Genomic DNA, 16,021 nt, shown 5'->3' on the forward strand with positions numbered 1-16,021 from the left:
GCAACTAACCAGGGGCTCCTTTCATGAAGTAACCTTTACTAAGGTTAACCGTAACTCCCATTCTTTAATATTGCATAAAGGTTACCTTAGTGACTTACGATCGAATTAGTGTTTTGTGAAAGTAGGCCCAGTCTCAATAGCCGGAAGCTTAGTGATGTCATTTGATTGTGACGTCATATACGAAATGACGTCACAAAAATGTAAAAAGTACACAAATGACATCATAAAATCGCAAAACACTCAGTTGATCGTAAGTTACAATGGCAAGCTAATGCAATGTTAAAGAATGGGAGTTAAGGTTAAACTTAGTGAAGGTTGCTTCGTGAAACGAGCCCCAGATCGTCACAGGTCAGTTTGAGATCATAAGCTATTTGTTTTACAAACTAAGTAGGTCGATACGTCCTCGTTCATGTTACTGTTCCTGGGTCTATAACCTCATGAGTGTATATAACAGTATTTTGTTTTGAAAACGAAGTCAAAACTAAACAACCATATATTTTCCTAAATTGCCTTCGCTGTGCAGTTTATTTGTATCCAAGATACGAACGCGGGTGTAATAACACGAGTAAATGTTTATATTGCACGTGTTATCTGGTGCTTCTTGATGCGTAGAAATTCATATCGTTGGGAACCTGCCACGTGTGTCGGTGTTCACGGCAGTGTTCACTATTAAGGTGTTCCTTCAAACAAACACTAACAGCTAGACTAATGCTTAGTCTCTAGATATATAATTTTGAGAGTAACAAACTATAACCCATATTAACTGGAAAGGAGCCCCAGGGAGACAAGAGATTAGCACTGCAGAGAGAGTTTGGCAGTAGTGAAAATAATGTGATTCAGGGGCTGTGAGACTAAACAACAGCCTGTTCCTAGCTGCACATACTGGCCATTCATGCCTGGTACACTCATGTCAGCGACCTGTGTTATCCCCACTGTAAAGCCGTCGACGGTTGGGGGAAATCAAGCAAGAATGTACACTTAACCAGTACCAACACGGTAGAAATGACATGGCCGGGTTAAAACAACACCTCAAGTTTATCGGAAAACACAGCTCGTTAATACAGCCCCAGTCGGTTTCACAGTACCCCAACTGTATGATTTTCCCCACCACCTAACCACGTCTGTAAGTATAGTAAGATTGTGACAGTGATTTTTAAAAATGCACCAACTGCTCAGGCGACCATTCCTCATATTCTAAACAGTGTCCTATTTGGAAAGAGCCAATGGAGATAAACAGAATAAAGTTTACTCAAAATATCTCTTTTTCTGAGGCACAAAAATGCTAAAGAGATCTGTTCTTCCAGAAAGTTATGCTACAGTAGCAAAAACATCATCTGAGTCTAGCTCTAAAATAACAAGATCATCCACAGGCTACCAAACTACCTTGACTTGGGTAAATTGCGACTCTCCACAGCTTTTGTCCGCTGCTATATCATCGCAGACTGAGGAATCACTCCCTAGTACCTCAAAGTCGTCTTCTGATCACAATTCATCATCATCTCAGCCACACTCAAAATCTCAATCGACAGCTGACTGTCAGCAAACCGTTGGAAGTAAACCGAAGCCAAAGCCTGATGCTTCAAAACAACAAAGTGGCAGACCTCCTAAAGGGTCACAAAATAATATTCAAATGTTCAATAAATATGGGTCTCACGGAGACAGGGGCGTATCTGAAAACGTCCATTCTAGGGCACATGGGTAGACCCCCAATAAATCCCCCTAAAAGATTCCAATGATATTGTTCAGAAGAACTGCAGAGGATTGAGGACTAATTTACAGGAATTACAGTTATTAGTCCAAGATTTTACACCTTCAGCGATCTGTCTCCAAGAGACATATTTAAAAAGGTCAGATACATTTGTCCATCGTCATTTTAATGCACATCATTTTTTTCACCTCCGGGTGATAGGACCACTGGCGGATCATCCATTCTTGTCAACAAAATGTTAACCATATCCCTTTTCACTTATTACTAATATGCAGGCTAATGTTGCTACAGGCCAATACGACATCGTCTTTTGTTGGTTACCCAGTCACGTAGGCATTTCTGGTAACACAATGGCCGATCTTGCTGCCAAGGTTGCACTCAACAAATCTGTGACACCACAAAACAAGTCTAAGGTTTCTTGAGCCTCCTATTTTACTGGAGCCCTTTCCAATTTAATGGAAAATATTTTGTTTCCAGCTAAACTATACGTGTTGAAAGACTAAGCGTTAGTCTTACACGGCTTAAAATATTGAAGACTAGTTTTGAGTGAGCGAGTGAGTGAGTATTGTTTTGCTGCGCTTTTAGCAATATGGTGTTTTGAATATCATTAGCAACGTCGGTATGTTCCTACTATTTACTCATTACGAAACCCCATCTTCTGTGAGTGAGCGAGTTTAGTTTTACGCCGCTTTTAGCAACATTCAAGCAAAATCATGCGAGAGACACAACGAATGGGCTTCACACACCGCACATATGTGGGGAATCAAAACCGGGCCTTCGGTGTGACGAGCGAACGCTTTAACCACTGGGCTATCACCACCGTCCCGACTAGCTCAGACGCCCATGGAGGCAAATTAAAGAGATTCCGGCAGAGTGACAAAACAAAAAATAAAAATCAAACATTTGAATGAGGCATGAAGAAAATGGATTCACATAGTATACCCGTATGGGAGTCGAACCCGGGTGTTTGGCTTGGCGAGTAAACGCTTAAACCACTCGGCTACCTAACTACCCTTTTAATCATTCTTACTCTCCCGATCTACCATCCTCTTCGTCTTTTCTCTTTAAAACGTATTGCGAAAGTGACATTTGAAAAACGTACCATATTGCCTCGACAGTTCCGTAACCTTAGTAACAAGAATCTGCGCAGTCATTATCCACGCTTTTTTCTTTGGATCAACTGATCAATATCTTAACTCACTGTCTGAAGATCAAAGAGTGGTATATGTGTCATTTCGGAAAGACAAGATGCGTTAGTTCGCTGCTGCTAGTGAAAGTGGTTCTTCATATTGGATAGGCTGCAAAACATACAATGAAGTTTCTGGTAAGCATTAAGAACAAAAAACATCAGCACATATTATGCTCAGTCGTTTGTTGTAAAACGCTGTAGTCAGCAAAATTTCATGTTACATGGGTGGTCTGTAAGCAACAGAACGTCGACCAGACAAACCACTGATTGCCTCCACGTGCATCCATCTATGCAATAAGACAATGGTTCCGAAACGTTCTGGACAAAACAACTTACATCAATCCAAGAACAAAACCCACCCACAAAACCAAAATACTTTTAGGTAATATAAATATGAAGGATCTAGATCGCGCATCGTCGAATTTATACAAAACAAAAAGATTATCGTGTTGTCAGTTGAGTTGTATCACACTGCCCGAACCATACTTTCCCTCCTGTTGAGCTCTACTTGTAATGCAATGACCCCTTAATAACTCATGAGAAGATTTTCTTTAGCCTGCGAATCTCCCATAACATTTGAACCCCGATGTTGTAAATGGAGTTGAGTCCATCGAAACTATGCGTTTTCAGGGACCAGGCGTTATGCTAGTCGGTCTTAGCTGTCCTGTTGACAGGTGTCGATAGCAGTTCATCTGGCTGAATCAACACTGGGGCCCACTTGGGGTTGATTATGTTTACCGAAGGGTTTATACGGATTCTGTTTATACCTTGAAACACTTGGCAGCCATGTGGGGCTGAGATTTGCTGACACTCTTGAAGCCAGATGACGGTTTGAGTGAGTGAGTGAGTTTGGCGTTATGTCGTTCTTAGCAATATTCCAGCAATATCACGGCGGTTTGTCTCAGAAATGGTCATACCAATGTGCAGACTCGAACCCGAAGTTTTGGACGTGCCAAGCGAATATTGAAATATTGCTAAAAGATGTAAAAACATATGAAATGGGCTTCACACATTATTTTCAAGTGGGGAATCGAACCTGGGTCTTCGTTGTCACGAGCGAGCGCTTAAACCACTAGGCTACATCACCGCCCCCTTAATACTGAAATATAATGTTGTCCACATGCCTTTCCATTCCCTTGTACAGACAATGCACAACTTCTCAAACCAGCCGCTATTCTTGAAAATAATATCCTAAGGCATGTTTAAGTACGTTTACTTTGTAAAGAATCCAAAACGCCCCCCTTTGAACTTTCGAAAATTTTGTCAAGCACGAACTGAAGTTTCGCCAAGAAGGTCAGGTCGTGAATCCGAGATTACACGCCATAAACCTCAAGGCCTATTGTCGTAAAGTCGGCGTTGTCGTAAACTAGACCTTTGAAACATATGTCTTCAGGACCGTTATACTTGTTGAAACCGGTCCAGGGAAAGTCTTTTCTCAACTTTAGGAGATACGTGCGGAGCGAACCGTTGGGCGGATTCGACATACTTCACACATCATGTGTATTGATATGCCACATTATGTGTTCAAAATGTATCTCCAGTCGGCCTGAAAGCAAGATAAATATAATACGCTTTTTTGTAATGTGTTAGACACCCTGGGTATGTTTTATAGCGCTACGGGTTGGGTGGGGTGGCAGAAGGCGTTTGGTCGTTACGTCTAAGACTCCTATTCGATTCCCCCATTGGTACAATGTGTGAAACCAATTTCTGGAATCCCCCGTCGTGATATTGCTGGAATATAGCTAAAAGCTACATAAACCTACACATACCTATATAAACCTAAAACCTCACTCACTCATTACAGAGTAAAACTATTTTTATTATCCCCACGTTTCATTCTCAGCTCCCTGGGAATTATACCACTCAAGATGTGGTATAACTCACGACGTTAGAAGCTTCACATGTCTCCACCTACCGAATACCCATTAACTGCTGGATGAAAAGAGATATCTTACGAATTAGGTGCAACCATATGTACTGCAGGGAAGACACCCCAACTCTCTGGAGCAACACACTCAACCATCTAGGACAAACTTAACATTACCTTATTCTTGAGAAAGAACAAGTGAGAACAACTCGACCTTGAACAGTGTGAATCATATTTTACGCCACTGTCACAGACATAGTATGAGGTTGTCTACTACAAATTTACTATGCAGACTTATGCTCCTTAGATTAGATTATGTCCCATGCCGAACATGTAGGGGTATAATTCAAGTTATTCAAGGTTCGATATAACCGACGAATGAACGTTGAAGAAGAAATACGTAGGAACTTTGTACTTCGAGACTCCAGAGGTAAACATTCGTAATGATTCAATGAAAACATGCATCATATTCTGGGTAAAGCGGTAAACGATCGTTATCTGAAAAAGTTTTAACATCGGCTATGTTGGAAATACGTTCAATTTTACATGTACATTTTCAACACTCGAAGTGTATCAACCACCCATCCTAACATATACAGAGCTCCTAAGCCTCTGGGTAAGTAATTATGTACCCAACAACAAGGCCTTTCATCGTATAAACATATTCATGGTCCAGGAGGCTTTTATAGTTCACTAACGCTGAACTGAATACATTTACAACAAAATGGCGCTGTTGCAGACATGTCGAGTACAATAGCCTACAGCAAACAGAAGCTCGACTTCGGTCACACTGCTTTTCGCGGCAGTCTGTGATGCTAGTTTGTTAAACACTTCATGTGCACACATCGACGGCCTGTATATATGTGTATGTAAACACACCAGCAGTCTATATATGGGTAAACACCCACTGGGCATGTATATACAACAGCCCTAGGTGGTCCTTCTTCTGGACATGTACATATACGACAACGCTAGGTGGTCCTTCGTCTGGACATGCGCATATTCAACAACCCTGGGTAGTCCTTCTGGACAGGTACTTGTGTGATTTGATCCATCTGGACACGTACATATACAAGAACACGAGGTGGTCCCTTCTCGGTACATGTACATATACAACAATGCTAGGTGGTCCATCTGGACATGTACATATACACCAATGCTAGGTGGTCCTTCTGATCATGTACTTATACAACAATGCTAGGTGGTCCATCTGGACATGTACTTGTACAACAATGCTAGGTGGTCCATCTGGACATGTACTTGTACAACAACGATAGGTGGTCCATCTGGACATGTACTTGTACAGCAATGCTAGGTGGTCCATCTGGACATGTACTTATACAACAATGCTAGGTGGTCCATCTGGACATGTACATATACAACAATGCTAGGTGGGCCATCTGAACATCTACTTGTACAACAACGATAGGTGGTCCATCTGGACATGTACTTGTACAACAATGCTAGGTGGTCCATCTGGACATGTACTTGTACAACAATGCTAGGTGGTCCATCTGGACATGTACTTGTACAACAACGATAGGTGGTCCATCTGGACATGTACTTGTACAGCAATGCTAGGTGGTCCATCTGGACATGTACTTATACAACAATGCTAGGTGGTCCATCTGGACATGTACATATACAACAATGCTAGGTGGTCCATCTGAACATCTACTTGTACAACAACGATAGGTGGTCCATCTGGACATGTACTTGTACAACAATGCTAGGTGGTTCATCTGGACATGTACTTATACAACAATGCTAGGTGGTCCATCTGGACATGTACTTATACAACAATGCTAGGTGGTCCATCTGGACATGTACATATACAACAATGCTAGGTGGTCCATCTGAACATGTACTTATACAACAATGCTAGGTGGTCCATCTGAACATGTACTTATACAACAACGATAGGTGGTCCATCTGGACATGTACTTGTACAACAATGCTAGGTGGTCCATCTGGACATGTACTTGTACAACAATGCTAGGTGGTCCATCTGAACATTTACTTATACAACAATGCTAGGTGGTCCATCTGGACATGTACATATACAACAATGCTAGGTGGTCCATCTGGACATGTACTTGTACAACAACGATAGGTGGTCCATCTGGACATGTACTTGTACAGCAATGCTAGGTGGTCCATCTCGACATGTACTTATACAACAATGCTAGGTGGTCCATCTGGACATGTACATATACAACAATGCTAGGTGGTCCATCTGAACATCTACTTGTACAACAACGATAGGTGGTCCATCTGGACATGTACTTGTACAACAATGCTAGGTGGTCCATCTGGACATGTACTTATACAACAATGCTAGGTGGTCCATCTGGACATGTACTTATACAACAATGATAGGTGGTCCATCTGGACATGTACTTGTACAACAATGCTAGGTGGTCCATCTGAACATGTACTTATACAACAACGATAGGTGGTCCATCTGGACATGTACTTGTACAACAATGCTAGGTGGTCCATCTGGACATGTACTTGTACAACAATGCTAGGTGGTCCATCTGAACATGTACTTGTACAACAATGCTAGGTGGTCCATCTGGACATGTACATATACAACAATGCTAGGTGGTCCATCTGGACATGTACATATACAACAACGCTAGGTGGTTCATCTGGACATGTACATATACAACAACGCTAGGTGGTCCATCTGGACATGTACATATACAACAACGCTAGGTGGTCCATCTGGACATGTACTTATACAACAATGCTAGGTGGTCCATCTGGACATGTACATATACAACAACGCTAGGTGGTCCATCTGGACATTTACTTATACAACAACGCTAGGTGGTCCATCTGAACATGTACATATACAACAACGCTAGGTGGTTCATCTGGACATGTACATATACAACAACGCTAGGTGGTCCATCTGGACATGTACGTATACAACAACGCTAGGTGGTCCATCTGGACATGTACTTATACAACAATGCTAGGTGGTCCATCTGGACATGTACATATACAACAATGATAGGTGGTCCATCTGAACATGTACTTGTACAACAATGCTAGGTGGTCCATCTGAACATGTACTTGTACAACAATGCTAAGTGGTCCATCTGGACATGTACATATACAACAACGCTAGGTGGTCTATCTGGACATGTACATATACAACAACGCTAGGTGGTCCTATCTCGTTACATGTACATGTGTATATGTCTGTATCGCCATTATACTTGTAGACACTTAGGTCCCCAGTCCCCAGTCTTTCTATCCTACAAAGCCGCTGCTTAACATAGATACCCCACTCAGACTGTACACAGCTCTGGGCGGTGGAGAGAAGCCAATTAGACGACAGTGGCTGTCTTTTAGATGACAATAAGTCAATCACATTTCACAAAATAAGACTACGGCTGGAGAAGATCCCAGGCGGAGCTCCAAATACCAACCACGGACACGATCACGGCGGAACACACCGTGCGGGAACTATAAGCCGGCTCTTCGGAGTGACGGGAGAACGCTTTTACCAAGAGACGACTCCACTGCCCCAATATTGGAAATTGTTTTGATGCGTGTTTGCTTTACTTATTGCTTTATAATTAGGGCGTGTTTAATCCACATGAATTTCACAAAAAATATTTCATATTCCTAATTTTACATCGCTTCAAAGAGAAAAAAATGAAAAATTTTGAGCCTTAAAACCATGGCCATTTCTAGGCCGTATTATACCACACACAGTGTCAAGATCCCACCTGCGCAACACTAAATGTTTCGCTTGCACAACAGTTAATAGTCTACCGCACAATAATTATTACAGCCTTCTATATTACAACGGATATCATCAACATCAAAGCAGTATTTAAGTCACTTTAACGCTTATCACGCAACGCAGTACATATTTCACCGTCAAAGCTGTCAGTCATGTATATCGATGACAAAAGGCATACGATTGGTATCATGCATTCATTAACAACCCGCCATCAATGGAGATATTAACTCAGGAATCCAGTGTCAGAGAGTGACTCGTACCACATTACTTAGATAAAAGTAACAAGCGATAGAAATCATCACGACATTCTACCAACGTCATTTTACGACAATGGGAGTCAGGCCGACATACGGCTACCGGAAACGTGATCTCTTATGGGAATGCCATTTGAGAAGCGAACCCTTTGTCGATGGTAAGTCATCCTTGCGGGAACTATTTAAAAAAAAGTAGTGTCTCTTTCTGAAACCCGACGAACGTTTGGTTAGCCAGACAGCATATAAGATGATATCTGGCACAGAGGGCACGACCTTTCGGTTATAAACGAATTCAATGGCGACAGAAGGCATGAAATGTGACGAACAGGTCGACTTTGAATACAAAAGGCGGGCGTTTCATCGCTTTGAAATGGTGTAAACGTTGAATACGGAATAGTGATGTCGAGAGTGGGTATTGTATGGTTTGGACTTTACTGGATATATATGTTCTGATCGGAATAATGTGATAAGAATGTTTTTATCCATTATTTGACAGTTTGTGGGTAAAAGACAATTAATGACACTGTTATTCTCGGTCTGGTGGCTTCAGCTCGTCTTGATCTGTTCTCTTCGCCCTCTCAGCTTTATTCTCGATTTATAATAAAAAGAAAGTCAGAGTGAAGTGAGTGAATGAGTTTTGTTGAACGTCGGTTTGATCAGTATTTCAGTAATAACTGCCTGTCAGCTTAACGTCGGGGAAAATACCGAAGTGAGTTAGATCCCCGACGTTGATCACTTTGCTGAACGGCGAGCAGGGACTCGAACCGTGATCACAGGATTCTGGCTATCAAAGGGAGGTAATTCACACAATGAATTGTAGCACACGAGAGCATCTGAGTGACAACAACCGCCTATGTGACCATCTTTGAGAGTCACAGCCCCTTGCTGCAATCAAAATGGCTTTTTACATTATCATCGATAATTTATGCTATCGCTAAAACAAGGCAACCACGGTTCCAGTCACACTGCAAACAATGCTCACATGATATGAAAACAAAGACCTGTAACATCAGCCAACCCGTAGAGGACCCCTTAAGAGGTCTTATGCCATATATTTGATCATAGCGTGTGAGTGTGTGAAGGTTACGCCACGTTTAGCAACACACTAGCAAGTTTACGACACAACCGAAATTGGTTTCGCGCTAAGTGCCATGTTCAGAATCGAACCCGGAAGTTGAGCGTAACCAGTGAACGCTCAAACCACAAGACTACCTCCGCCGTCAATGAGTAGCATGGTTTGTGGCAGAAACTGTCAATGATAAGTGTCTGACTGTGTCGTTCGAGGTCCCGTGTTACCATCCAACAACTTGTGACCTGTTTATGTATTTAACTTGTGACCTGTTTATGTATTTAACTTGTGACCTGTTTATGTATTTAACTTGTGACCTGTTTATGTATTTAACTTGTGACCTGTTTATGTATTTAACTTGTGACCTGTTTATGTATTTCATGTGTATACCATGTGATTTTAACAAACAGTTCTCTGTTGTCTTGCAATATGTCCGAGAGACTTTTGTTTCTTGTAAGGGAACCTTGAAGGTACGCAGCGTTGGCCACTAGTGTCAAACATCTTGACGGATGAAGGTCGGGTAAAATCCGGGTATGAAACAGAATTCGTCAACTGGGTGGTGGTGGGGAAACCTTGTGGTTAAAGCGTTCGGTCGTCACGCCGATGGGCTGGGTTCTATTCCCCCACGGGTACAATGTATAAAACTCATTCATGTTGTCCCTAGCATGATATTGCCAAAGTCTTGACAAAAACAAAAAAAAAAGAAAATAAGAAAAAACCTCCCCAACCCACTCACTCGTGTTTGGGTACGGCAGTGAAACTTCACACAACGGATGTCAGCGGTACAAACCAACAGGCCGCCGTTGTCTGCCACAACACCGAAGGCCGGGCGACGACGATTACAGGCTGTTTGTCTCGTCTAGACAAATATAACAATTTAAAATACACACTTCCCGTGTCACGTGATCAAACTGAGTCAGTTAGCTCACTTTACAAAAACCTATGGCTCCAAAAGTGAAAGGAAAATTGCCCTGTTCTCGTCCGTAATAGCTTCCTATTGGTGACCTTTAAAACGTGACCTTTTCACAAAGGGTTTTTGTTTGGGAAACTTACAACGAAATAACTAAAATGTTGCACCACAAATTATGTTGACATTTGACACCGCATGGCGTTGCAGGTGACCTTGCGACGCTGTGGACGTGTATTACATGTGCACAGGTCACGCCGGTGGTCAAGTCAATATAAATCTGTCCGGAGAGCCATGGGTCAGTGGTTCGAAAAATCTCACCAAAGTGTCTACTAATATCGATTATATCAACATGAGCGGGTAAAGTTACAAAGATTGTTGAGGGTATTTTCACTTTTATCAACGACATTAGACTCTATTTATCATTAAAAAAAATATCAGCCTTATTTATATTTATCGTTTCCCAATAAAACTTAGCATCTCGGAACACGGTACTGCCACTAGGTTTGAAGACGTCATCATGCTTTTGACGTCATGCCATTGCGAGTCATGTAATTGATGATGCCACATACGTTGGACACTGTGCAAAATCTACTGCACCACAAGGTGGCCCGCAGTGTCAAGATCAAATTTGGTGTGTTAAATCGAAGGACGATACAAACGTGATTGAGTTTGGTCTTGCGCAACGTTTAGCAATATTTCAGCAATATCACGGCGGGTACACCAGAAATGGATTTGACACATTATACCCATGTGGGGAATTAAACTCGGATCTTCGGCGTGACGAAACCTTTAACGGATGGATGATCTTGATCGGAGCTGTCATAGTGTTGCGTTGGATTATAAGAAACAAACATACACACTATTTCGCTGTACACACTATACGCGCGATTTCGGTTTGGGGATTGTTTGGAGTTGTCCGCCGTGTGGGGTACAGGGTACGTTTCTGCAGTTAAGACTTTGTTAATGAAACATTTTTGTACACATAAACGTAACTGGGTACATGTCAGTAGTACCTGTACCGACAGCGACCCCTTCAGGAGAGTAAGCGTCTGTCTTACCATAAAGTCAGCCGGGTAGTCCTCACTGAGCAATGAACGTGAGACGACTCAGAAGTGACTGCGGTAACGTTCACCGGACAGAGCGATGCCGGCCATTAGACAAAACGCGGATCGGGAGGTCGCGTCAGTTTCCATTTCCCCGTCTCTTTGATGTACGGAGGTACCTAAGAGTCATAAATCACCAAACCTTTGTTCATAAATGACATTCCTAACGCGACATGTCGCCGGGGGGATATTTTCCAAAATCTGTAATCGAAAATGTCCTCCAATTTCTGGCCAGATAACAAAGGGTGGTAAGTGCTCTGTTTGTTTGCGAGCTGGAGGAAATATTGGAGGTCTTCTCGACTTGATACGTGGCGGTTAACGACAATAAATGCGTGTCACTGCCAATCTGTTGCCTTTGTCAGAGGAAGAGGTTGTTAACTTCAAAGACACGTAATAAGGACCTGCGTCACCTAGCGGAGAACCCTCTCTGAGGGCGCTCATTAGCGGCGACCGTTGGAATTACTGAAGTAAAGGGCATAGTTATCTCCCTTGGATGTCTCCGGTTGTGAAAAAAACTCAATTTCTTACTTCCGGAGCATGGCAGGGGAGCCGATGGATGATAGTGATTTGGGTTCGTGAGTACCTACACATGACACTGAAGAATGCTGGGGAGAGAGAATGGGCGGGGGAGGTCAAGTATTTCTTAGTATGGGCTGTGTTTGTGAACCTCGTTTTAGCGGATGTGACGATGCTTGGTGTTATTTAAAAGAACGGTATGGGGCTTGCGTCGGCACTCCGCGCTGACGGAGGAGTGAATGGGTCTAGTTTTAAGCCGCTATAACAACATTCCAGCAACATCACTGCGGATGACACCAACACTGGGTCTCACGCATTTTTCTTATGTTTGGAATGGAACTCGGGACATTAGCCTGGATAAATGCATGGTTCAGGTTGTGAGAGCCAGGCTGTTCTCACTGTATAATATGATTCCGAGATAAACAAATTCTCAGGATTCATCCATTACCTACTTCAGAATCAAACTGCACATGGTCAGAAATGTGTTAGTGTTCTACACCAAGGAGCACTTAGACTGAGCGAAACATCGGCCACCTCCTCATCAGCAGATAGGACCTAGGCACACTCTTTAAAAAAGAAGACGGTCTTGACAACAAATAAATCGGTTCATTATCGAAATTGTGCCTAGTGGGGAGGGAGATTCAGTCTAGTTTGCTTTCAAGACACAATACCATTTAGAAAGTAGTCAAATATAACACTCAGCCACCACTTCCTTCATCTAGGGATGTTGCATCACAGATTTGGCTGGGAGGCTGGGAAATGCATTGCTAAGGGACTGTGAGATAAACTATAAGACCAAACCCACAGACACCTGGACCACTTCAGCTGCTACCGGGGATGCAGGTGTCACATTCCCAGCAACAGCACGTGCGACGATGCCGACAGCGATGTGATGACACACATCAGTGTGTACATTCTCATGCCAGTTGGCTGTCAGTCAGGGGATATGTACATCCAGGTTGTCACAGCTTGTTATGCATGCACGTCATGTCAGTTGTCGGCGATGTCTTCAGCAGTCAATCTCAGCTGTTACAGATGATGATGTTGTGTCTAGGATACTGGAGAGAATATTACACCTGAATCCAACTCCAGTCTAGCTCGCCCCATCTCTGAATTGCTCCTTGTTCTGAGCAACATTTGAAATTGTATACATTGTATTAAAATACAGACTGATGTTAAAACAGATGACTTCATGTCTAGTGAATGAGTTCACTACAGTGAATTTCAGTTTTACTCCGCTTTCAGCACTGTTACAGGAATATACCGGCAGTGGACACCGGAAATGTCCTTCACACATTGTAACCATGTGGGGATCAGCCCGGGTCTTCGGCGTAACGGGCAAACGCTTTAACCACTAGGCTACCCCGACACCCGTCCTTTACCCGTGGTAAAAGTGTTGGCTCGTTACGTCGAACATCCGGGTTCAATTCCCCACATGGTTACAATGTGTGCGGAGGTAATAACGCAGTGGTCCAATCCAGGGACTTGCCTATACTCTCACTCACTGAATTGTCTGGCCCGGACAGACCACCATCATATGATCTGAATAATACTGAATGCCGCGTTAAGCAACAGTAAAACAAAAACACTATTTACATTTTGATTGTCCGTTGTATGGACAGACTGTGGACTGATCTAGTTTGCCTCATAGTCACAGTGGACTAGCTTAATAAAAACTAAAACGTGACAGTAGTTCAAGCATACACATGAATGCATGCACGTCTCTGTGTCACATTTCTTAAACGCAACAAAATATCTGGAACTCATCACCGACTATCACATTTAACGACAAAACAAATAAAACATACACCGTATTAGCCTAATTGACCCGTGAAGATCCGGCTTTCAGCTGGTCTTCACTAATCCATGCTTGTCGTATTTGAGGCGACTAACGGAATCTGACGCTTGTCATTGCATCCCATTAACGTAGATCGATGCTCATGCTTTCGATCACTGGATTGTCTGGTCTAGATTCGAATATGTACAGATAACCGCCACATTGCTAGTGTGGAGTAAAACTAAAGTCACCGGTCCAAAAAGCGTCGCTGTGACAACAAAATCATGAGAAACTGACATAATGCCCCGTTGTAATGCGTGCATGTCAATCAAGCCTTGAAGTTCGGCCTCGACCATGTAATAACCCTATTCTACAATATCGCACAATGCGGGCTTTGTGTCGCGGTATAAAGAGAACGCCATGATATACAGGAATTTATTGTGTTGACGGATTGACAGCTTGCATTCTGTTGTGTACTGAACGTCCAAAATAAATCTATGATTTGTGAGCAGTACATGTATGTGTCATAGATGTGGATGGGTTTTATGTCTGTTGCCTCAGGTCATGTAGGAACACAGAGAGGCATGTCGGATAAGTAATTTCAACTCGATACGTTGCAATTAAAGACATATTCCAGCAAGAATATTAGTGACTTGAAATCTGACCAGACTATGCATAACGTTTAAGATGAATTGATTTTTCATAAAAAATATAAACTATATTGGGATACCATATTGTTCCCCTAAGAGATGAGAGTATAAGTCGGGTGTATATGCAGTATGTGAAATAGCCACTGGTCCGCTAGCATGTGGCTGTTAAAAACCCAGTCGGGTGAGTAAATCTCAACAGTTCCATGCGGGGTCATTTTTAACAATACAAAATATTATTGCATGACAAATAGTGGTAGTTTACCTTTTATTGATCTATTGCTTACTTTCAACATTCAAATTTCGGGCCGCTGAATTATGTTGTTGGCGTTTAACTTCTAGGCACAGTTAGCCCGACCGACTGGCAACATTTGAAAAATATTTCCAACACGATATTCATTTGATGTTGTCTGTGCAGTATAATGTGGTGTAGGTGTAATTAAAGCACGCCACAACAGCATAAGTCTTGAGAATGTTAACCTCTTGAATTATATCTACATGTCATATACTGGGACCTCATCCGTTATTAAAACTCATACTCACCTAAAATATGAAAGCGTGGTGTTCTGAAGACAGTATCGCCAGGCTCCGGTGACCACGCAAACTGTTACTCGTGAAGAAATGCTACACGGATAAAGTTCATCAGTCACAACACTAAGGCTTACTGTCCACCCACCCACTTGGCAGAGCTTCTGTAAGACAGTACGCCCATTTAACATGGACAAGGTCCAGCAGATCAGAAATAGTGGCGATATATCACGTACAGCGCTGGAAGCGGTGTTTACATCAACTCACGTCTGCTGTCAGCAGCGCAGACGACATGATTTGGACAGAGGACAGACGACAACAAACCGCAGGAACTCTTTGCATGGAGGGTGAGAGCCGTGCGCGGAGGAAGTAGAGCGTACGAATACGAATATCTCAAATAGCTCACAGTATCGATTCGCCTGGGGAGATTTGACTCAATAAAATAGTCCTTTATTGTCCCCAGCGTTGGGCCAGTCGTGTCTGATTGACAGAAAGCCCAAGGCATGCGTTGTCTGTTATACTTTTTTCAGATAAAGATCGCGTAATTTGTTCAGACATCCCTGTTGAATGTTGTTGTATTTTCCGATGCGTTAAACTACTCTTAACAACGGCTTGTTTTTGAATATTGTTTTCAATCGAATTTCGAGAACGAAAGTTATGCGTCGGAATCTCGAGTGGTGTTGTACAATA

At 42.6% G+C, this 16,021-nt stretch overlaps 1 protein-coding gene across 2 annotated transcripts in view; it reads right to left on the reverse strand.

Moving 5' to 3' along the window:
• Positions 1-15,639, reverse strand: part of LOC137260455 (uncharacterized) — an 85,158-nt gene extending 69,519 nt beyond the window's left edge. For both annotated transcript variants that reach the window (XM_067798109.1, XM_067798110.1), the window contains exon 1: positions 15,347-15,639. The gene's annotated coding sequence lies outside the window, so the exon portion shown is untranslated. The remainder of the gene's footprint in view (positions 1-15,346) is intronic.
• Positions 15,640-16,021: the final 382 nt, after the last annotated feature.

Source organism: Haliotis asinina, chromosome 13, assembly GCF_037392515.1.
Source record: "Haliotis asinina isolate JCU_RB_2024 chromosome 13, JCU_Hal_asi_v2, whole genome shotgun sequence".
In the NCBI taxonomy this organism is placed as follows: Eukaryota; Metazoa; Mollusca; class Gastropoda; order Lepetellida; family Haliotidae; genus Haliotis; species Haliotis asinina.